At 40.0% G+C, this 25,256-nt stretch overlaps 1 protein-coding gene across 1 annotated transcript in view; it reads left to right on the top strand.

The window, feature by feature from the left end:
• Positions 1 to 1,515: 1,515 nt before the first annotated feature.
• Positions 1,516 to 25,256, top strand: part of rab11fip4b (RAB11 family interacting protein 4 (class II) b) — a 62,312-nt gene continuing 38,571 nt past the window's right edge. The window contains exon 1 of the mRNA XM_075462649.1: positions 1,516 to 1,604. The gene's annotated coding sequence lies outside the window, so the exon portion shown is untranslated. The remainder of the gene's footprint in view (positions 1,605 to 25,256) is intronic.

Here is a 25,256-nt window from a genome sequence, read left to right as displayed (position 1 = left end):
AGTCTCTTCTCTTTAAAAAGAACGTGGTAGCAAGGTATAGGCTTGCAAAGTTACATCTGATTAAAAAAAAAAAACACGAGACTTCTGGAACAAGGTCCTTTGGAATCAAATGTGAGGCTATCTATATGACAGCTAAAGCTTGGCTGAAAACAGGATGATGAAAGCAGCAGCAAATCTACAACAGAGTGGCTGAAAAAGAAAAGAAGGTTGGTTCTAAAAGCTACTGAATCATGGAGTATATTGCATTTTGGCTCAATTTTTGTTCAATAATGAAACTGTGTAATATGTGATGTGTTTTTTATCATCCAATTATCATCTAATTTTAAGACCTAGTAAGGACCAGAAAATATTTTATTATGTCCTGATACATAAAACCTGAGAACTGAATACAGTTGTGCTTTTTTTTTCACAAACGGTACGTTTTACGCTACACACATGCACATGAGAGCAGTTAGGAGGTAAGTTCAAGTCCTGACCAGGATTCATACCAAAGTATAAAAAAAAAATAGACGGTTTGACATCAGTCCTAATTCCAGGAATCTTTTTTGTCACTGGTGATAGTACAGTATATACAATACACTCAAACTAAGCGCAAATACATACAGGAAAATGTGCTAAATGCTCATATATGAGCAGATTTACTGTCTATTTTGAGTATTTACATTGAAGCAACAATAATTCCATCTCATTTTGCAAAGGAGTTAGTTAGTAAAGCCCTGCTGCTGAACAAGAATGTGTGTTAGCCTTTGTGCTACCCACAAGGTAGCTTGTACTACACTGTGCTTTCCACTTGGTGGCAGTGTTCTCCTGCAACCAAAACATAATTCAGAAAGGCAGAAACACAGAGGACACACTGCATCACAGCATCACTTCCTGTGTCTGTGCCTTTAAATGTGTTACCATAGCTTTTAGGTTTGCTTTAAATAGTTGAGGTTTCTCTACTTTTACACCATTTTTAAACTTGTAGACCAAGTTTTATGCATTTGTAGATATAGTAATTTCCCCCTTTTTTATTTCTATGGTTCTATGGAGATAATATGGTTGCCGACTGAGAAAAGTGAAAAGAAAAGATGTTACATTGAATACATATTTCAGAAACGCAACCTGGATAACTTGCAGGCTCATAGTAAGTCTGTTTAGCTTTAGTAGCACTGAGACTTTGCATTGCAGCAAAGCTAAATTTGTGTTTGAAATAACAAGTAAAGAGAGCTTTTTGCAACAGTTTGCATCACATTTTTTTTGCTGTGTTAATCTTTCCGTTTCACAACTGCCACAAGACAGTCTCTCTTATGTGAACTTTAAGTTGATTCTGCAGTTTTAGGGAAGTTACAAGTTCTTTCATAGCTCTTGGTACAGTTTAACATTTCATTATACCAATTGAGAACTGCTCTTAAAATATTCACATGTGAAATGTAATACGACCACAACCTGCTTTGAAGGGCAGTACAAAAGCACTTCCCTTTTGAGACAGCAAAAGGGAAGTGTGTGGTTCCTTGACACATAGCATATAAATGATTTTCCTGTAGCAGTCACACAGGCTTTGGGCAACGTGAGTCATTGGATCTACAATTGCTTTGCTTGTCATTTTGTCGGCACAGTGACAGGTAGGTGTAATTTGCTGTTGCACATATGGCTTGACCATGAGTTTTGACTTTTGAAATATCTTTGTGATTGCTGGGAGGGAAGGCAACACATCATCATGCTCCAGGATGGATGGATATTCAGATATACATCTCTCAGTTTACTGAGTTCCACCCAACTTCAAGCTCTGTATGTCTGTGGGGAAGTTTACAATTTTCTCCATGTTTTTGTTTTTTTTTGCTTTGCTATTAACAACAAAGTCTCATCAGCAGCCGGTAGTTCACTTAATGAACGATTGTATGATGATTATATATTATTATCCTCCAGTATTTTGTTTAATGTTTTATATACTGACTATGACATCCAACCCTTTAGTTGTCATTCTTCTTTTTAAATTTTTTTTTTCATTATGAAGTTGGAAATTCTGCTTTCCAATTCGTCCTTTAATGCAGTGGCCCATATAACATTTCTGAACATTGAACACTAAAATTTCAATAAAAGTTACACGAAACCCAGAGTTTAATGACTGGATATCCAATGGAGGAATTAAGACATTAAGTATTAATCTGACAGCGTGCTGGGATGTGACTTCAACCTGGGCCAGGCCAATACATGACTTTTAGAACTTTTAGGCCTAAAAGAGGAAACAAGTCTCTGGTTGCATTACCAGGGTGGCTGCGGGTCCTTAAAAAGTCGTAAAAAGTCGTAAATCAATTTTCCTGAAAATAAGACCTTAAAAAGTATTAAATTGTCTTAAATTCAGATTGCATGGGTCTTAAATATTTGTGTATTTTTCTTTTTGCTCTAAAGGAACAGTATTTTTTTTTTTAAATATATTTACTTGATTTATAAGCATTTGTTCATGGGACTTAAATGTTCTGAAAATATTGTAATAAATTTAATTTAGGACAGTGATGACATTTTTGTGATCTTTTCGCATGACACACATTTAGCCGATGTTCTTAAACTCAACCGTCATTTGTCATTTTACAGTTTTACTGTCAGTGTATTTACTTGGAAATACTTGGTATTTCCATCGTACGTTTGGTCTTAAATTTCATTTAGAAGTGGTATTAAAAGGTCTTAAAAAGTCTTAAATTTAACTTGTTTATACCTGTATACACACTGATTACAGACAAAGGAAACGTAAGCATTTGAGAAGAATATTCCCAGTGTAGTGTTTAACAGTTTTTTTTATTCGGTAGATTGAGCTAGGTTTGTTGTGTGTGCTAGCATGAGCTCTGAGACGGCGTATTAGGGGCTTCTCAGAGCAGGACATTAAAACATTAAATACGTTTTTGAATCATAGTATGAGAGCTCAAGCACTGTATTTAGACTAATATTGGAAGTAACTCTCTAAAACTAACCGTGGCTATTTAAATCATGTCAAAATCTTCTAACTGACATCCCGTCAACATCTGTTGAGTTTACTGGAGGTCTTTTGTAAATATGTCCTCGTCCGATTTTCACATCAGAAAGGCTTTTTGTCTTTTGTTGGATCAAAATATGTTGAATGTTTCTCAAGTTGTATTTACGATCAGCAGAAGCCCAAATATGTCAGGGTCAGTGGGTCCAGTTGTGGGAAAAATGTTACGGAGTAAAGTGGTTGTTGTAGCCTGGAGACAGAGGAATGCAAGAGCTCCCCAGGGTGGCCCTGCAGAGGTGTGTATATGTGTGTGTGTGTGTGTGTGTGTGTGTGTGTGTGTGTGTATTGTGGTGAGGGGGGGAAGACAGGGACTGAAAGACGAGAGGGAGGAAACACGAGAAGTGTCTCATTACTGCAATAGATGTTGTAGGAGAGATTTATTAGCCTGCTCTCTCCTGCTGTTTGGCTTCTTAGACACATAAACACGTGCACGTACGTTCACACACTGTCTGTTCATGTTCGCCCAGCTGCTCAGTGCACCAATATAATCCGTCTTATCTATGTGCCAAAATTCACTCCAGCACCTGCTTTGGCCATGCTGAGTCTTTCCCCTGCACGCAGTTATTTTTGTAACCACGGGTGTGAGTACCTGCGTGTGTCTCGCCTTGGCCTAGATGCTCAGCTCGTGTGCAAAAGAGACAGAGAAGGATCAAAAGAGGGTGTAGCAAAACCCGTAAATATTTCATGCTCGGGAGGAAAACAAAATGAATCGAGCTCAACTGTCACGGTGCGCCAAAAGTTTGTTCTTACTCTGAGGTCAAGTTGAGGTGTGGAAGACAAAATAAAAAAAGTTGTGTTTGTTGAAAAAAAGGGTGCAGAATTTGATGAAGAGGGCACCTTCTGCTGCACGGGGGTGGACTGATCGTGCTTTGGGCTTGAATTGCATCTGGTCGTATGAGGAACATTTCACCATGAAAGAGAAGAGTCAGTTGGATACCACGAAGAGTTTTGCAATGGCTCCTAAATCCGCCACTGTTGGAAATCTGATGATAGGCCTTTTGATTTATTTAATCTAAAGCACAAATAAATTTGCTTTCTTAGTTTATCGCATTCCTGAAAAATGTGTTAAAGGAGAACTGCGGTATTTTCAACATTAAGCCTCTTTTCTGAGTCGTCTGCAATGTTTTAGAACCCCCCTCACCGCTTTTTTGATGTTTACTGCTGTCTCCGGTATTTGCCTAATTTTGATTCATCTCAACCTGCTTCAGAACGGCAAGTCATGCGCATGTCCAAAAAGGTCCGTAAAAGCACAATAAACGTCCGTTCTGTCAGAACCACTCTCGTCAAAACGAGACGAGAAACAGAGATGAATTTCAGAAGCTTATTCTGAATGCATACAATTTGTGTTTGGCGGTATGGCTCTGTTCGGAGGAAGTTCCCGACTTTTCCATGAGCTCCATGGAAGCCAGACAGGGAACAGCAGCATCCTCAGGTGGAGTGCCTTCCATTTGCTGTAAAGGCAACATACCCCCTAGAACAGAGCAAGCAACAATGAACAACAGTATGACATTGTTGGCAATGAAAAATCGGTGGAGCAGGGGAGGTGGTGGGTGCAAGCAGAAAGCAAAAAAAAAAGCAGTGACAGCAAACCAAGTTTAAATGAAGTGCCCCAAATGCCAGCATCCAATTGCGAGCAGGAGCTGATTACCCATTGAGCGCAGCTGGTTGTGGAGCCATAGGGGTTGGGTCGGCGTCAGCCAATAGGCAAAGGGCGCGTTGACTACGTGGTCTGCCAGAACTAACGCGATGCTCCATTTTTCAAAATAATCAACTCACCGGAGTGGTTACTGGTGTGCACTGGTAATCCATATCAAATTTCGTTGCGAAAAGTTGCTTCTGTCGTGTTTTATTTGGCAGCTCGTTCATGCTCGAACTATTTTCTTAGCGGTGGCGGAGTAATATCAACGAACATCCAGTACAAAATGTCAAATAAAACACGACAGAAGCAACTTTTCGCAACGAAATTTGATATGGATTACCAGTGCACACCAGTAACCACTCCGGTGAGTTGATTATTTTGAAAACGGACGTTTATGGTGCTTTTACGGACCTTTTAAGACATGCGCATGACTTGCCGTTCTGAAGCAGGTTGAGATGAATCAAAATTAGGCAAATACCGGAGACAGCAGTAAACATCAAAAAAGCGGTGAGGGGGGTTCTAAAACATTGCAGACGACTCAGAAAAGAGGCTTAATGTTGAAAATACCACAGTTCCCCTTTAATGATCGCCCTGCAAGTACATGAAATGAGGTTTCAAAATAATAAGGAAAAACCACAGTGCAGTTTGCTATGAGTTACCGGGGTCATATCCACTGAGGACGATGACAGAACAATCGGTTCAAATGACATAGTCCACAACACTGCTGACACACAGGTTTGACCTGGCTATTTAACCGGACCACCATCCACATATTATCCGTGCCCAGGAGGAACAGTGGTGTCATGGTTCGGTAAGGGAGGACCCAGGTGCAGACACGGACAAGAGCCAAAAGTGAAGGTTACAGGATTTATTTTAAACATAAACAAAAAGTGCAGCAAAGCTGGAACACTGAAAAACTAAACTGAACATAAAACAAAGAAAATAGCAAACCCAGACTGAATACTTGCGGGACAAGGACTGACGAGGAAAACCATGGATCATAGGACGGGAGTGAGACGAATAAGACGAGGAGTGGTGGAACTAGAAAGACATATATACTGGGGAGGTGATTACTGGAGCAGGAACTGGTGGCTAATTACAAACAGGTTGCAGGTGAGAGTGAAGAGAGCAGAGGGCAGGAGATGGACTGAGGAGAGAGAGAGAGAGAGAGAGAGAGAGATGGCAAAACACAGGGGGCGAGGGGGAGCACACTAACTTGAAAATGAATCTAACTAACACAAAGAGTACACAAGGAGTAATAAAACAGAACTGAATGCTGAAAAACAGAACTAAGGTGAAATCCCTCTTATCCCTGATCTAAATACAGAAAACACTAAGCACTTGAATAAAAATAGAACCAATAACTAAGTACAAAAAACATCACAAAAAAACCCAGATCCTGACAAGTGGACTGTGTCAGAAAAGGTTTAAGACATTCTGCCTTCTGCTGCCTCTAACTTTCTCTGTGGGAGATCATCGTACATGTGCATATCGCAGAATTCACTGCGCTACACGTTGTCTTTAAGTTACCTCGGTGGCGATTTTGTCAAATGATGCTGTGGTTATAAAAACTGAATTTCAGTAGAGCAGAGCAACAGACTGGAAATCCTTTAAGCAGCCGTGAGTTGACGTGTTGGACTGATTTTCACTCACAACTTCTGACACGTTTAGCCAGTTGCCTAAAGATACAGACAAATATGTGAATGAGAGCAGCTTTATTGGGAACTCGGCTGTACCGATATACACATACACTTTACTGTTTTTGCCAAAAAGAAAATGCACACTACACTAGAAAATGCACTATGCACACTATGCGAGCTTCTTGTTTTTCTTTGTAGGAAACTGTGGAGGATGTGTGAAGCACCTGGGACAGTCAACCCTAGGAGGCTATGAGAGCTTAGATTCCATACGATTTTAATCAGATTATCATGTTTACATGCATGTTAAAGTCAGGTCAGGGTCAGACCAGCAGAACAGTGGAAACAGAGAGAGGTGTGCCTGTAGTGGGGGAGGGACGTCGCTGTTGCGGGGCAGTACTGGAGATGTTTGTTCTCACAGTTACCAGATTTATTGCTAGTTTCTGTTTCAAAACAAAAGTCCCAAAGGTGGTCTGAACAGTTGCCAAATCAAATTTACAACACCAGTGGTGCTCGTGTCATCACTTGAGTTTATGGATGTGTGGTGTGCAAAGGGTGAATTTAGTGAGTCGCACACATCATGCATGAGATTTGACAGGTTTGAAAACTGTTTGATAGTCCAGCCCTGCAATTTATCAGTATTATCGCACAATTCAAGTAATTATTTTTCCACGATAATGTGATGCAATTCTTTGAATTGGCTTTACTCCGTCTTTAATGTTGTCTTTTTGCTCTCTAAGGAACGTTTCCTTGGATATCCTCTTGATCAGCATGACTAATATATCCTACACAGTCACTTAGTGGTAGTTATTTAGCCCCATGCTGTTTGGAGCTACGCACACCAGTCTACTAAACCAGCAGCGAACCTCATAGATTTCATAGGTGTAAGAAGTCTCCGGTGGGCCATATTTGGCTAGCTACTGCAGAAAAATAATCAATAATTTACACCTCATTTTTCTTCACAGACTGTGAAGATATTTGATGTTTTTTTTCTGCCCGGGGTTCTAAGCAGGTCAGGCGAATCATCTGAGCTTTTTTGCAAGTGTTTTTGATCCGTGTATGCCGACTCTTTCAGTATTAATCAGCATTGGAAGTGCTGGATCAGCCTAGTTTAATCTGCATGAGAACGTTATAGGGCTTCCTGCACAGTGCTTTGCTGCCAAGGAGACCTTATATTTATGACAAGCAGGGAAACAGTCACCCAGGACCTAAGCCGGACAGAAATGAGGGAAAGCCCAACTACAGAATTTGTCACGACTTCATCTGTTCACGTCAGTTCTGTTCTTTTTTATGCTCCGATCCCTTTATATGCTACACTACATCCTCTGTTTCAGACATGCTTAGCGCATGTTTCACTACATCCCTCAACACAGTCGTTTAGGTTTCTGTAACATTATTAGTTTTTTTCCCCATATTTCTTCTCTTTAATTAACTCTTTTTACATCACCATCAACAAACTTCCTCCCCTCTTTCCTTTTCTTACATCATCCTTTCCCTTCTTTTCTCTCTCCAAACCGGCTCTTCAAAAGCCCAACGAGAAGCAGGCTGTCCTATCTGCTTTGCAGTCATTTCATGGATTTGACAAAGGCTTTTAGTCAGGGGAAGAAGTAAGGTAGAGAGGCGAGAGCAGTGATGAACAACAGGAGGTTGTAGTAACAGTGAAAACAGAATCAAAGTCAACCTAAAAGGGAACCAAAAAGAGAAACACAAAGAGAATACAAAGGGCATGTTTGTTGTTAATCATTGTTGGTGCTGCAGACAATGCAGCAGAAGCAACATCCCTGTGACTATCTGCAACATGAGCACTTCCGCTTAAGCCTTCCTCAAAGCTGTGCGTCGGGTGTTTGTTAGTAAAGTGTCATTTTTCTCTCTATTTCTGGGATTTCTTAAAGATCAACACCCACTTATTTACAGTCTCACGTGCTTCCTTCTTCTTCCACACGCTGATGTGTTGTGGTCCTGCAGCTGTGCAAGTTGTAAGTCCAGTGTTTGAGTAGCAAATGCTGAAGTTTAATGTCGCCACGGTAACTTAAAGCCTGGGATGTGAGGTGAACAAACTGAACAAGTTTGTGCTATCAGTCTGAAGGGTGCGTTTTCTTTTAACTCTCACCTCAGTGTTTGCCCTGTAATCCAAACAGTCCTAAAACCTTAACCATGAATACATTTGTTGTACTAACTTTAAGTCTTTTGGAAGGCAATTGCAAACTATGTAGTTTTATTTGCTAAGGTATTGTTATACCTTAACATATTATTAATATATTGAAATGATATTGCTTGAAAAGTATTAGCTCCTCTTGAATTCGATGGCATCAAAACATCTCAAAGAAGTTAGCGAAAAAGTTTGTCCGTGTTCCTTTTCCAGAGAGATTCTCTCTGAGTCTTTTGATGATATTACGTACTGTAGATGATGTATTATTCAGTCTTTGCAATTTCATGTTGAAGTACATTATTCTGAAATGTATCCACAATTTTTAGGCCTGGTTTTTTACAGATTGCTGATCCTCTGCTCGTCTTTACATCTGAGAGACTCTGCCTCTCCAATAAGCTCTTTTTACACCCAGCCATGTTGCTGACCTGTTGCCATTTAACCTAGCTGTTACCTAGCTTCCAGCTGTTTAATTAAAGCACCACTTTTGCAGCATTTTGTTTCCCCCATTTTAACATAATTGAGACATGTTGCTGCCATCAAATTCAACATAAGCTAATATGTAATGTTATCTTGTGAAATTTTAAAATGTTGCACATTCAACATTTAATATTTGCTCCATTTTCTATTGTGACAGAATACGGGGTTATCAGATCTCCAAGTAATTTTTTCCCCATTTTTCACAGCATCCCAACTTTTTTGGAATGGGGTGTGTGTGAAGAGATGTGTGGTTTTCAGTGTGACTGGTTCCAGGCAAAACTGGGGCACACATGCCTGAACAGCTACATATCACAGCCAGCCTGATTATACTTGGTGGTCCACAGAGAATAGAGCGAGTGAGATGATTTGGTGTAAGAATCTAAGAACTCATCAATGATGAAATCAGATCTTTACTGATCCTGAGGGGGGAAGCTGCCGGCATCATTTGTATAGGATTAAGTAAGTTCAGTAAGGTTTGTCACAATTCGTCTTTGTGCCTTTTTAATGTGATGGCAGACATACTGTATGATGTAGCTACTCTATTTTTTATTCCAATTCCTTTAGGAAGTTCCCATTGAGACACGAGATCTCCCCCTCCAGGGAGTCCTGGATTTTGTTTGAACACATTACATGGAAAACCATCTGACCAAATGAAAGGCCACACAGCTGATTGATGGTCCCACTGTCAGCCATGGAAATCTTACATCATGCGATGCCATGATGAGAAGCTTTTGACATGATATGATGTGATGGCACATAATGACAAGCTGTCCTTTAGATTTCCCATTTCTCTTGTGATCAGAGGACAGAACTGCCAGTGCCTTTTTTTGCAATGTCTGCTCATGGCACAGGCCTTTCTCAGCTGCTGTGGCTTGTTATATTTCCACATTTCACTTCAGGCAGCTGTTGTCAGATAATATCAGAAGGATAGAAATTAAAACTCATAAGACGGGTACAGGTAACCGTCACTCTAAGCTTGGTTTATGATTCTTCACTTGTTCTATGCAAAGCCCCAGGCAGAGCCTGTATGAATAGCCTCCACTGTTTCAGGCATTTCTACCTGCGTGTTAGTGTGTATGCTTCAGTCAGCAGTTTGACCCCCAAAGCCCAAGGCTGCTTCGAACAATAGCGGCTAAAATGTAAAGTAACTGAATGCAACTCTGATTAACTGAGTATGCAGGGTGATAGCAGGTGTTGAGCAACAGTCACCAGCTGAAATCATTACAACACAGAAAGGAGGAAGGACAGCAGCGGAGATGGTTTTAAAGTAACCATCTGAGTAAAGTCATTTCAAGTAACGAGGTGCGAGGTCAAGTAACGAGTGGCGAGGTGCATGTCAGGCCACAGCGAAGCTACAGTGTAAGCAGTGTGTGGGTATGTGGCTACACTTTACTGTAGGCTCTTTGTTCGTCCGACTTTTACTCAATGGGGACTTTCATGGGGTCTAGGGAGCTCCTTTCAATGGCTACATACATTTAAGAGCTTTTTTTTCTGGTGCTTTTGCTCCACAGGAAAACTAAAGTCAGCCAGCTGGCAATCGGTAGATGAGTCAAAATCATTCTAATTCTGTTACATATGGACTTAATAGACTCTGGGCTTCACTGTCTGTCCATTCCTGTGTCTTTTGAAACATTTTTTAAGGCTAACAATAGGAATTGTTGTATATATGGGACATAAAATAAAAATGATTCTATTGTTCTATTCTGTTCGCCTCTACATCATTTCTAGACTTTTATGATTTGTTGACACTGTAAAACATCACACAGGAAGAGAGCTGAATCGACTAAACTTTCCCAGTGAACTTAGTGTAAAAACTGAAGTTTTGTGGAAAGTAACCATGTCTGAAACTTAATCTTTGTTTTCATTAAATATTAAATTATGTGACGCTTATATCTTTACAAATTAATAAAAAATAAGAAAAATATTGAACTCCTCTTATCCCTGTTAAGTTCTTAAGGCCAATAAAAGAATCTGACTTGATGATTTAACTTGGTCAGGTCTACCGTCTCAAAATTAGCATTAGAGTATTTACTAGCAGCAGCACATGTGGCTAAAGGAAAATGAATTTGGAATTAAGGGTTTTAGTTTGTTGTATTTATTGAGTTTACATGGAACTGGAGTGGAAATGTTCACAAGCTGGTCTTGGTCTTTCTGAGTGAGTGCAGAGAAAATGATGAAGTAATGAAATGTGGGAGAAGTATAAAAAAAAGTATAAAAACAAAGATGAAAGGAAAGATTGATTGGGCGTGATACATTGAGTGGAAAGACAGATGTGCGGGAATGAAAGATTGGAAAGAGATAAGAACAGCAGATGGAATACACATGAGGATAGAAAGTACGGAGAGATAAAAGAAACAGAACAGAAAACACTGAAAAGATCTGGACAAAGTCAAGGTGCTGAAAGAGAAGAGTCAGAAAGCAGATAAAACCTTTATCTAATTTGATAATGGGTGAGCCATTTGGACTGCCAGTAACAGAACTCATGAAAATGAGTGACACTCGTGAGTTTCATAAGTGTTCGTATTACTCTGGCGTATTTACTCTGGAAACAGGAATGAAGAGTATGGTCAAAATGAGCAGCAAACAAGTGTTGAGTCCTGCACTGTAGCTGACCCACTAAAATCATGCAAGAAATCTGAGGAGGCTGTTTAAAGAAAGAAAAAACATGGGCCGCCAGAGGTTCTCAATAGCTTGAAATACAGATAATGGCTGTGGCAGTATCATTCAAAAAGATTTTATCCTTCTGAAATTCTGGTGGGCTGCACAGTGGTGTGCTGGTTAGCACTGTCACCTCATTGTAAAAAGGTTCCTGGTTATTCTTGTCTGGGGCCTTTCTGTGTGGAGTTTGCATGTTCTTTATGCGTATACCTGAGTTCTCTCCATTGTGCTTTGGCCTCTTCCCACAGTCCAAAAACATGCATGTTAGGTTAAAGGGATAGTTCGCCTCTTTTGACATGAAGCTGTATGGCATCACATATTAGCAATATAATTTATGAACATGTTCTTACCCCCCGCTGCGTCCTGTGAGCCGAGTTCCAGCCTCGTTTTGGCGTTGACAAAGGTAGTCCAGCTAGTTGGCTAGGGTCGCAAAATAAAGCGTCTTGCTTCTCAAAACAATATGCGTTCAAAAGAGTAATACATTTGCATCACAAAATCGTTGTGCAGGAAAAAGTCAGACCTCACATCGCTTGGCGCTTTTTTTGCCTCCCTTGATATCAATGCGTCCAGCCACCTAGCGATAGCCGCACCTGTTACGGTGTTTACTGCTCGGAAGCAGGGGACTGCTCGGTCTGCACAGTTTACACAGCACGCAGTGATATCAAGGGAGGCAAAAATAGCGCCAAGCGATTGTGAGGTCTGACTTTTTCTGCACAACGATTTTGTGATGCAAATGTATTACTCTTTTGAACACTTATTGTTTTGAGAAGCAAGACGCTTTATTTTTTTAGCCCCAGCCAACTAGCCAGACTACCTTCGTCAACGCCAAAACGAGGCTGGAACTCTGCTCACAGGACGCAGCAGGGGGTAAGTCAATGTTCATAAGTGATATTGCTAATATGGGATGTCATACAGCTTCATGTCAAAAGAGGCAAACTATCCCTTTAAGTGGTGACTTGAAACTGACCATGGGAGTAGGAGCGTGTGTGATTGTTGTCTCGTGTGTCTCTCTGTTGGCCCTGATGGACTGGCGACCTCTTCAGTGTGCAACCTCTCGCCTGATGGCAGATGGGCTCCTGCCTCTCTGTGACCCTGAAGAGGATGAAGCGGGTATGGAAAATGGTGAACTGGATGGGTGAAATTTCTTGCTCTGCATTCAGTCTGACCTTTTTTAAAGATGTGATTCTAAAATGCCTCTTATTGATGAGCCTCACCTTTTAACTACTGGCAATAATACAGTTTATCCTTTAATTTCACTTTCCAGTTTTGGATTTTTTGAAACTTTTGTTGGTTATAAAGTATTTACACTTAACACACAGCTGAAACAGTTCCCACAGGAAGAATTATTCCTACAGTTTGGGAAACTCATTGGATATCAGGAAAGAACTGAAACTGCAGTGTAGCCGGAAAAAAAGGCTCAACACACTTGAGAAAATGAAACCAATCAAACCAATAGTGTGGATTGCAAGGAAGTGCGAATAGGTATGACTGAAGCGCATCGGCGAAGAAATGCAAGTGAGCATCAAAAAAAGGCAAAATGATTTCATTCCTTTTTCTGAATGCTGCCATTGTTCCCTTCTTGGTCAGAAAGAAAAATGTTAGTTCTACCTGCACTCATTGCTTATTCCAGTGTCTCATCTAGACATCATATTCTCATGTTCACAGTGGAATTTAAAATGCATGGGGGGTGTTAGAGAAGGGAGGTTATTATATGTTTTTGTCAAACCACAAACAATGCTGCCTCAGAGCTTCTGCCACCAGTTTCTGGGGCTTGGCTGATTAATTCACGTTTTGGAAGACTCTCATGTACGGCGCATAACACGCACACAAACTTACACACACAATCTGGTATGGAGACAAGGCCCAGCAGAGTCCCACCAATGACAGCCAAGGACACTCTGCCATCCAGCTGACATAATTATCCTGAAACTATCCAGCAATAAGGGGAGGGCTGCTAATGAACAGAGACATTGATCATTCACCACCAGACTTTCCATATCTGTTGTTCTCTCCGTCTCGTGTGCATGCACAATGACTATGAATCCTACTGACCACTTTAATCAATAAAAAAGATGTGATGTAAGCAAACTGAAATCACTGAGAATTATTCTATTATTCTTTTTTTTTGGAAAAATAACCCTCCACTAAAGTTGAGTCAAACAACACACGCACGCAGTGAGTGACAGTCATTTAGGTTTATCACAACCTTCATTTACTGTGCTGTCATGTCCTTAAGTCGTGTGATGCCATGATTAATTTAGTTCTAAAGGTGTCAGTCTAAAACAAACAGTTAAAAACATCAATGAAAACGTCTGCCGGGTGCTACGCTCTCTAATGGCCGTGAAAGTTTGTTGTAGCTTCTCTTGGCAGCGTTTGCTCTGGATCTCATTTTTGTCTCTTTAGTCATTTATTTGAAGGATCGCTTCAAATAACTTTTTATATATGGTTGTAGTAATCTTTGGATTTGGATGTTTCTCTTATTTGTACACCGTTAGCATCTGAGCTCACAGCGCCACACGCTTTCCACAAGCAGCGAGCAAACAGCTCCGTGCTTTACTCTGTGTACTAACACTTTATCATCAGGGGCCGGTTAAACATACTCCCTCACAGCATTGTTTTTTCATAATGGTCTATGTGTTACTAGCCACCTCGTCTATGTACATTCATCACTCCTGCTCTACCCTCACCTCAATCCTTTCTTAAGCCGGATTTCACAGCACCAATAAACACATTAACACATGAAAGTAATTCTTGATTCACTCTCTGATAAATTACGCTGTTCATTTGTTTTGATGACTTCAGTCAGTCCCACCCTAATGGGTTATTTTTCAGTGTAATGCAGAACACAACTGTAAAACGGTAAATAACAAGTTACAAACTCCTCAAAGCTAAAGCCTGAGAAGAAGCAAGGAAATGTGACTTCATGGCATTCGTTTGTGCTGTTCCACTTCAGCTAGTTTTTCTGGAAGTTAATGTGACCTTATCTGACTTTCATCAGGCTCCGAGTTTCCCCTTCTTGCCAGACATTTGTGTTACCACAGGAGCAGACAGTCTATCAGCGGACAGAGGTCACCCCCTGCCAGGAGCATCTGGGATGAGAGCATGAAGCATTAGCTTTTAGACATGCACACACACACATTTGGAAAATTCCATAACACAGATATTTCCACATACTCACAGAGCTTTTCCTGCACTCTAATACATTTAGCTAAATTGTAAATTTTTTACTAAGTTCACTGCATTCACGCTACAAATGTAAATTAGTGTAAATGCTCCTGAACCAGGTTTAGGATTTCTAGCTCTAAAGCAGATTGACTCTCTATTGACCAACCCTGTCATAAGTCCTTAACCAGCTTGTCATTCATTATGTCATTACATTCAGACTTAAGCCTGGGTTGAAGCAAATAAACTAGGTTGAGTGGAGCTGTCAGCCAGTAGCAGTCACGGATACGTTACACGTGGCAGAGAAGTAGACAGAGAGAAGTAGACACTTACGAAACTTTTCAGGAAGAGGACGTAAATAAGACCGATGGCCTCTGCCATGTTCAAAGTTAAATGGAAAATGATCTTCTGGACTTCTTTTCAACTGGCCGTTGTTTGGTTTAGTCTTTCGTGTCCATTGGTTTTTGAAAAGTTTTTTCTCTAGACGAAGAATTTATTCATGTAATTAGTCGTGTGAGTCGTGAACATATCCTCTACATTAGAACAGATTCAAATCTGTTCAAACGGCGGCCGTGGCTCAGTGGTTAGAGTCAGTCGTCCAATAACCAGAAGGTTGGCAGATTCAATTCTCACTCTTGCCACTCAAAATGATTGGTGGAACTGACAGCTGGAGGGGTGTCAGTTCACCTCCTTGTCACAGCTGAGGTGCCCTTGAGCAAGGCACCATACCTCCATGCTCCCCTGGCACTGTGAATGGCTGCCCACTGCTCCAGGTTGGCATCTGTCTCTATGAGTGTGTGACCCTGTGCATGTGTGTGTGTCAACAGGTGCCAACCTGGATGGGTTAAAAGCAGAGGACAATATTCATGTATGCATGACAATAAAATCTGATCTTAAAGATCTAAATCTGCTCTCATGTGCATTTTGTCTTTGTGCTACCTTAAAGATGTTTTGTTCTCAAATTTTTAAGTTTTCATCAACCTTTTTTGAAGCCCAATGTCAAACTACGCATTAAAAAAACATTACTGGGAACATAGCTTGCATCAATAACCCTGACAATTTTTTATGTTAACTGCTTGATTCTAGCTACTTGCGACAAATAAAATACCTTTTGCATTATACTTGCTGCTATTTGAAGGTATGAAAAAGCGGCATAAAACATTTTCAGATATTTCCAGCAAGATGCTTAGATCTCATTGAGCTCCCTTTCTTCCTCCATGGCTCAGTGGCAGGTGTAGAGGATAGAAGTACAAAAAGAAAGCGTATAACTTTTGATTTTAGATGGATTTTTGAACATCTATTGACATGACTCACTGTGGTTGTGAATAACAAGGAAATAACTAGCTTTAGCCGAAGGCCATTGCTCATTTTGATAGTTGGTACCTGTCATTGGGGCTTTCTTTTTTTACCTACATGTATTTCAATAATAACTTTTGTGAATATAAGTATCATTCATGTTCTAAGCAGCTTTTGTCCACAATTAAAGGTGAACATTTATTTTACCCTTTCATGTAAATAAATGGCTCTTCCTTACAGGGTTTGCATGTCCTTTATTTTATGTTCTTAGCCTTTGTAGTTTTATGTTCTTATTCCATATTCCCAGTGGTTCCTCGGTGGGGGCCGTCTGTGCTGGGGGCTGTGATCGACTCAGGCTGGGATGTCTGTGACTCGTGGTGAACATCGGCTTGGCCGGGTGGGAGATCTGCGGCAGTGCTCCACTGCTGTGGGCCCCTCGCTGGCCTAGCTCGGTGTGCGCCCGGGTGGAGGCGTCCTGGTCGTGGGTTGTGAGCATCACCCAGTGCAGATGGCCTCCTGTGATGGCGTTTCCTGACCTGGCTCCTCTATATTCAGTCACAAGTTTATAAGTTTCTTTTATTTTTTTAGAACATTTTATTTATTTATTTATTCATTTGTATGCATATTTATATGTATATGTATGTGTATGTGTATATGTATGTGTATATGTATATGTATATGTATGTGTATATGTATATGTATATGTATATGTATATGTATATGTATAGGTATATGTATATGTATATGTATATATTTATTTTTATTACTATATTGTGTGTGTGAATGGGTTTCTGCTTGTGTGTCCATATGTCTGTTTGTGTGTATGTGCTGGGGTGGGGATGTGGGCTGCTTTTAAACATGCTAAACCCTTTGTGCTACATTTTAATGTATGAAAAGTACTTTATAAACAAAGTTTGATTTGATTTGATACTGTGTTAGTGTAGCATTAATCTAGCACCTAATATGCATCTGGAATTCTAAAACTAAAACTTTACCACTACTATTGTAAAAGAAACTGAAAGAGTGACAGTTAAATCATTCATCTTAATTCCTCGAATTGTATTCAGATGTCATCTAGCACCAATATGTAACAAGTAAGTAGTTCCTCGAGAGCAATGGCCCTTAATGATATGAAAAACGTCATACATTCTTCATAATTACAAGCCACTTTCATCCTACAGCATGTGTTTAAACCAAACCAAAGTGCTTAGATGTCAAATAATTAGGGCTGGGCAACGATTAAAATGTTTAATCTAATTAATCACATGATTTCCCTGATTAATCACGATTAATCGCATTTGTACGCAAAATCCAAAAATGAATTCAAAAGTAGTGTATAGCTTTTAGCATTTAGTTTTATTTTAAATGTGCTGACATATGAATGAAAGTGCCATAACATTTGTTGTGCAAACACACTTTTAACATCAGCATCTTTCTGTAGTTTTTATGTAGAAGCCTCGCTCCACTGTCTGTTTCCTTGAATGACTTGTTGCTATCAGTTGTGTGTTTTGCCTTTAAGTGATATTTTAGACTGGAACTACTACGCTGAGAAGACAATTCAACTTGGCAGTGTTTACAGATGACTTTGGTTCTGTCGACTCCGCCGTCTGGAAGAACTTTAAAATGAAAATGGCCGAGTAAAAGTTCCGTACCCTTCTCCAGGTTTGGTGGATCCGCCGACTACTTTCTTTCCTGTTCCACAGCAGACAGCAACAGACTTTTACAAAATAAAATAAATAATAAAACCTGCACTAATGCGCGATAAAATATTTATCAGCGTTAAATAATTAACGAGTTAACGCGACAATAACGAGTTAACTTGCCCAGCCCTAGAAATCATTAATGCACACTGCAGATATTAAGTGTAAAGCTTACATTCTAGCTTTGGACTAAGTTACCAGCATTGTTAGGATCTACAACTTAAATTCTAATGGCTAATATGTTCACTGAGGATTCAGTTGAGGTATCAGCAAAGTGTGAGCACACCGGTAGGGGAGAAAGAGACTGTTGTGTATTGGTGTTTCTGTTAATACCTATCTGTCATAATCCAATGCTTCATGGAACCCTTGTTTTAGACCAAACTTAAAAATCCTAAAAGAAAAAGGTGAAAAGTTGTTTTAAAATGCAGTGCAATCTGCAATTCAATAAAACGTGTTTTTTTTTCGGTCTTTTGAGCAGCTGTCGGCACACAAAAATAACAATTTTCCAAGGAGGTCTCTCAATTCATATCTTTTTTATTCCCAATACTTTTGGTCACTGATTAAGTAGTTGATAATTGTGGCTTTCTTTTCCTATTTTCTATTCAATCTGCAGCTCATCTATGCTTTGGACCTTGCCTAATTCAGTCGCTTTGGTGATTCAGTTCTTTAGATTCTCTCCTTCCGTCCTGCTCATTGCAGTATTTTGTTCTTTTGATCCATATCTACTCCTTTATTTTTCTCTCTGCCTTCAAATGGCCAACACGTTTTTTTCCCCCAGTCATATCACTTTGAATTCTCTTTCTCTCTTCCTTTCTTTCTTTCTCTCTTTTGTGTGGGCTGAATGGAAAAGCTGTCACAAGAACTCAGTTCTGGATCACTGCCTCCTTCTCTCTGTTTCATTGTCTTTCCCCCTCTTTCATACACAACAACACAGATACTCACACACGTAGTGGGAGTTATTACATTGCATCACTCTTGGGAACAGAATCTCTGAACTGGCCGCAAATTACAAAAAGTTCTAATAAGTTTTGAATTAAGCGGGATATTTCTTTCAACATAATGAGCACTAAGAAAATATTACAGCTCCTCAAATAGAAGAACAATCTTAAACTTACCAAAACAGACTTTTATTTTTTCGAGCCCACAGACGCTGTTATTATGTTTTTCCTTATTTGGTTATACCATTACATATGATGAAAGTGGTTCAACGTTGCAATAGCACCAACTTCTGTTTTTCCACTTGTAAGAAGATAAAGAGATTAACAACAACACACTAACATAGCAATTTCACACTTTGCTTCCACCTCAGAGCTACAATGAAGGAAGCTACTTGCTCTGTAAGTGTTTCACCAAATTTCTGTTCACAGTGGTGCCATGACAGGATGAAAAGGCAAAGTGACCTCACAGCTGGTTTGAATCGTTTGTCCTCATAGATAAGGAGCTTTGAGTGGAAGAAAAGAAGGACGGAAATTACTACAGTTTTCAGCTTCCTGTGTTCGCGCCCAGGTGTCTTTAAACCCATCATCACCGCAGTGCTTTTGTGGAAGTGAAATAAAACTACAAGTGCCTTTAAAGCAAATATAACGCTTGCTGCTGTGTATCAGGTGTTGAATTGTTTCATACTGTTGTCATGTTGGGATCTTGGCAGATTATCTTTGCGTTGGTTCCACTGCTGCTGTACACTAAACATCAGTGCTTTTTGTGCTTCCTGCTACCTTTGCAAAGGAGGTTTTGGGGTATGTTCAGTTCGTTTGTCTTACCGTTGGTTGGATTTTTATCAGAGGTCGAGCATCGCCCAGTTTAGAAGTTTTTGAGTTTTAATGTCAATCCAGATCCATTTTGCATTTTGCAACAGCTGTAAAGCACCTCTCATGTGAAAATGTGTTTTAGTCTTCTTTTGTGCAACCAGCTCTAAATCTGATTTTGGTATAATGTGTCTATTTTTGTGTTGTGTGAAGATTTGAGGCTTTGGAAAAACAGTTGGTCCACTGCGCCCACACGTTGCCCTCAAACAATTCATTGATTGTTTTTGTGTGAGTGTGCGATGCTTGTTCACTGAGTTGCTGGGTGCATTTATATTCTACGACCTTGCTCAATAACTCCTTTCATGGCTCAGTGTTTTCCCCTCCTGTCTGTCAGGCTAATTAGCATCATTGTTTAGATGCATTGCTCCATTCAGTGTGCGCCCCCTGACTTTTTAAGCGAAACTCTCCAATAAACCCTGAGCATCTGACTGAAGTTCTGAAACTCTTCCTCTTCAGGTCTGAACTGCAAATAAAAACCCATGTTTTTTTCCTTTTTTTTTGTGGTGGGTAGAGCGTGTTCTCTCTGTTTCCTTTCTCAGTTTAAACGGTTCAGACAGAGACTTATCTTTATCCTTACCCTTTGTCTCACCCTCATTGATTGTTCTGTCAACTGCTGTCACAGATGGATAGTAAGGTTGATATTGATCATCGCCTGTCATCTGTCAAATATTTGACTGGTCTATCAGCATACTGTAAGAGGGGAGCCTGTGTAGTTACGTTACATTGACAGTCTCATCATAAAAGAGGTTAAGGGTTAACGAGTTAAGGTCAGGTTTGTCAAACAGTTTGTCATGTGTAAAACAGTGACGAAAGTGCAACAGGAAACAGCAACTGCCTGCAAAAATGGCTTTTCAGAGTTAAGTTATTGGACAACATTCGTGGTCAGGACAGAACTCGAATTTATTACTTCAGCTCAGCAGCTGTGTGTACAGCGCCACCAACCAATCTCTCCAACTTTCAAATACAGATTATTTTGCCCTTTTAAAGCAATACTATGTAACATTTCTACCTTAAAATAACAGCTTGAAAAAAATTGTGCGGCTAGAATGAGTTTTAATATTACGATGGGCCTGTCTCCTATGCCCTTCGGGGGTCTGAGAAAAACTGCGCTATGTAACTTTGCTGGACCGGCCCGGGAGCTGAGCGGAAGTACTTCGACTTGCTTTCTGGCACACCTACCACAAAACCAAATAGACCCCTCTCACGCTCCCAGGTATAAGGCTAAACTAGCGCAACATTGTCAGTACGATCATCATGGAAGAGGCACCGAAGAAACAGAAGAAGACGTTGACTGATGAAGCAAGGAAACGAAAGAGAGAGGCCGACAAAGCAAGAGACCGTAACCGTACATTACCTCCAAGCCTGTAGGGGGAGCTCCATAATGGGCTTTTTGAGAAGTTACATTGTATTGCTTTAAGTCACATGCAACGGTCAATTTGTGACTATTTCACAAAATCCATTCAGATTATGTTCCTCTGAATCTAAACCATGTTGTTTCCCTTAAAACTAACCAGCTAGCTTTGGTGCGTGTAAGTAAGCAAAGAAAAGTTGACGTATTGTCTTGGCTACTTGGTTTAAACATTTGTTTACTGTGAAGTTTTTCTTCGTAATGTAAGCTTTGTTTTGCTGAAATTAATTGTTCATCATCTGTCATTCATAACCCTGTGATGGTGCCCTTCCAAAGGATGAATTCTCGCCATGTGAGAAGAAATCAATGCCTACACAAGCGTGGGAGTTTTCCCCACAGGCAGAACTAACCTAGTAGCCTGGTTTCACTCAGATTACAGACAAATAGTCACCCATAAATTGACGTGTCATGCTGCAGGAAGGGGTCCAATATTTACACATTTGCGTCGCAGGATTCTGTCAAGATATTTCAGGGTTACCTGAAAACTTGCGTTTTCAAATATCAAATCTATGAAAACAAATCAACCCTTGTCGTGAAGAAAAGTGTCTTTATTTTAAATGCAAAACCTGTTGTTCTCTGTAGATCTACAGGAGGAAGAGATTATGTTGCTAGACCTATGCAACACTGCAAATCCCTTTTGCGTCATTTATGCATCATAGCTCACACAGGGGTGTTATTGCATTGATTGACTGTAAGAATGTTTGAGCAAGACGATTATCCATTACTGTTTATTCATACAATTTCATAGATTTCCTGGCAAGAAGCGCTGTCTGTGATTTGATATGAGTAATTTTTCGCCTCACGTAGAATTTTACACAATTTCACACTGAGAGGAACCCTTGACGTAAACTATATTCTGTAGAAATGTAGTGAAACAAAACTTTGATCTCATTTTGAATAGATGAGTCTCTTTATTCTGTCATTTTGTCATTTCTCTTCAGGCATCTCCTTTGTCATTAGATTTGGATTCTTCACTTTCCAGTCACACATGCTCACTCACACTCTATCTGACCCCTTCTTCTTGCCAGTTTCACTGCCAGCGTTGTCACTTCAGTTAGTGCTTGGATTTTATCAGATTTTATATCTGCAGTGCAGAATTTCAAATTGTAACAAAAACTGTACAATAATAAAAAAATCCAGTCTTATCAGTCCATGCAATAATTCAGACTAGGGATATGGAAATGATCAGTGACCTTTAGTGGACCTTCAGAGGAAATCAGTACACTGGAGATTATGGGTCTAAGCTATCAAAGGAGTTCTGGATGGTAAAATAATTTCTGACATCCCTATTCAGATTTTGGCTTACTTTAATTTTTTTTTTCTGTATAAGAACTATAAGTGACAGCAAACAAACTTATTTGTGAAAGTCTGTTTAATGGACAATTCAAATGTATGTTTAAATTAGCAGATTACATTTAAAGTAACTGGACAGAGCAAAAACTAAATTGAGTATATACCCCTCATCACAGATTATATACAGATTGCAGATAATGGAAGGATTTGCTTTTGGTATTTCACTTTATAAATGGCCCCTGCACACTTGTTTCACAGCTTACTTGTCCAGCTCACATCACAGCATGGCTACTTTTCATGAAGATATGATAGCAAGTTTTTTTCCACCCTACCACATTTGGAGAGAGGTGTTCATGATGTTACGGTCCGTGTCCAGGATATAAACTACCTGGGGGGCTAACTGGGGCAAAGAGTCTGTGATTTTTTTCCCTGATCAGTCCACTCTTTAAACAAGGCATTCGCAGGGGCACCCGGGTCTTTGGAGACTTCTTAATGAGTCTTGAAAGTTGTTCACTTGATAACTTTGATGAGCCAATAACAGTCTCTCCAGTTGTTACGATTCAGTTTCCCTAGCTGCTTTTTCACCTGACTGCAGGTGGACAGAGGAGGTCTCCTGATGGAAATGGTCAATTGATTGTATCGAGCGCTTTTCTAGTCTAGTTGGCCACTCTATGAACTTTATCACTACAAGCTACTCTCTCATTCACACTTGTACAGCACTTCTTAGTCTATAAAGTGGGACTTTTTCTTCTATCACACACATGTCTTGCCTAAGGACACTTCACCATGTGGTCCAGGGAAGCTGGGCATCAAAATACCAACCAGTCAGATGACTGCTCTTCCTCCTGAGCTACAGTCACTCAGATGTGACAGGGAGGCTGTGGGTCCAGGGAGGGTGTAAAGTCTTTGCAAATGGATGTGGAAGGAGAATGTTGAGCGTTCATTGGCTTTGCTTGGATTTCCATCAGTCTGATCCCTTTCTCCTTAAAGTTTGTGATCTTTTTCATCCGTGACCACACATCCTGCAAGTTGTTGTGCTGAAGTTTGTTTTCCAGATTTTTTCTCTACACCTCCTTGCTCTGTCTTATCTTCTTTTTCCACTTGCTTCTGTACACTCCTCAATAGCTCCCAGTCCCCCTCCTTGAAGGCCTTTTTCTCAAGTTCAGCAGCTTTTTCAGGTTACTAGTGATCCAGGGCTTGTTACTGATGTGCAAAGACTGAATCATATAATGGTAAAATGGCAAATACACAAAATATTTACACAAAAAATATAACCTGACAGGGTTTTGACATTTCGTTCATCAATGTAGAAAGAAAACTAGCAACACACTAATTTCTCTTTGTTGATTCAACATGAAAGGAGAGGTGGCTTATCTCTGGGGGCTATGACAGGTCTAAATCTGGGGTTGTGCTCGCTGCCTGTTGCCCTTACCTCAAATCTGTCATGGGTAGGCTACTGCTCCCAGCTTCCTCATTGCCACTCACACTACAGTCAATTAAAGTCACAGCAGCACCAAAATAAAAGTTTGTAAGTTTCAGGCATTTTGATGCATCTGCCTTCGGCACATTCATTTTTATTTCATCATTCTTATTTTCTGTCCCCTAACTATTTGGCACCATCTTTACTTTTTGTGAGAATAGGTTTATCCATGCTTGTTCAAGTATCCATGTTTCTGTGGCTGACTGGTTCACAGCAGCAAAAGAAAGGAGCTTGGGCATTACACTGTGCATTAAAGTTAACTGGCTATGAGGTAGAGATATGTGAAACTTATTAAAACCCTCAACCACATACTCCTATTTGGACCAGTAACCACACAGTATGGACCTTTCCTTATCAATATTGCTTGGTTTATTGGCACAATAGACCAGCAGTCCACCAAGAATTCTATTCTTGGGTATTCCCAATGGCCATTCTGTCCTTGACAAACCTTCTGCTCATGTCTGTATATCTGTGCCACAGAATAAGATGTTCCTGAGACTGATTTGCTATTCACTAGCTGTGGCCAATCAAGGTAAAAACCAGATTCCATCATTAAACTATTGATCATTGTATTTGAACTCTTTTCTCATTTGTTCAAAGTGGTGTGGAGTAACAGAGCCATCACACATCTGCCCTACCCCCTAAAGAGTAAAGAGTACCACTGCTTTGTTTAGTTCTTGCATGCTTCAGCTGCCCTAGTTTTCCTTCCTTGTTTTATGTATTACCTACCAGGTGCTATCCATCTCTACTCTCTGCTGCATTGCATATCCCCGCTGAATTCTGCAATGTGCACATTTGTTGGGATTGTTTTTTTTGTTTCATACTATACAATCTATGGATGCACCTAAGTGTGCGTGTGTGTGTGTGAAGCCATGTATGTGTATTGTACATTTTTAGCCCTGTGTTCCTTCATCTATGATGGGTGTATAACATATCCCTATAATGATTATCTTGTCTTTACTGCCTCCCCTCTTCAATTTAATGCTACACACCTTTACACACTGGTGCAAAAAACAAATTGAACAATGTTGTCCTCTCTGTTTCCCTGCATGACTGAGATTATTGTGTCTTTGTTAGAGCTGGGGTAAGCAGTAACTTTTACGTTTCATTGGGATTACAATCCGATTAAAACAGTCTGCACCGCCACTCTGTTTTAGTTGTTACCCTCTTTTGGAAATTCCTGGCTTTAAAACCTGGAATTAAAATAGACTTGTGGGAGGCTTGTGTCATTTGACCTTCTTAATGTGTCTTCTACCTTGAAGGTGCAAAAGCATGGAAACTGTGAAACCTAAAAGAATTCTTTTAAAAAGAAAGAAAAGAAAATATGCTTAACTTGAATATCTGATAACAGAAGGAGCTAAATTGTGATCTCTTTCTGGTTGACATTAAAAGGGAGCAGCCATATAGACATCATTAACTTACCCCTATTCTTACGTTCCCACCCCACTGATCTTTTTTTGGTGTACATTGTGTATAATATATATATTTTTTGGTGCTTTTGGGCTAAATTCCATCTTTTCACCCATCCATCCCTTTTTCATACCC

This window comes from Odontesthes bonariensis, chromosome 4 (genome assembly GCF_027942865.1).
Source record: "Odontesthes bonariensis isolate fOdoBon6 chromosome 4, fOdoBon6.hap1, whole genome shotgun sequence".
Lineage (NCBI taxonomy): Eukaryota > Metazoa > Chordata > Actinopteri > Atheriniformes > Atherinopsidae > Odontesthes > Odontesthes bonariensis.
The sequence above is the reverse complement of the archived record's forward strand: the minus strand, read 5'-3'. Positions and strand labels throughout refer to the sequence as shown.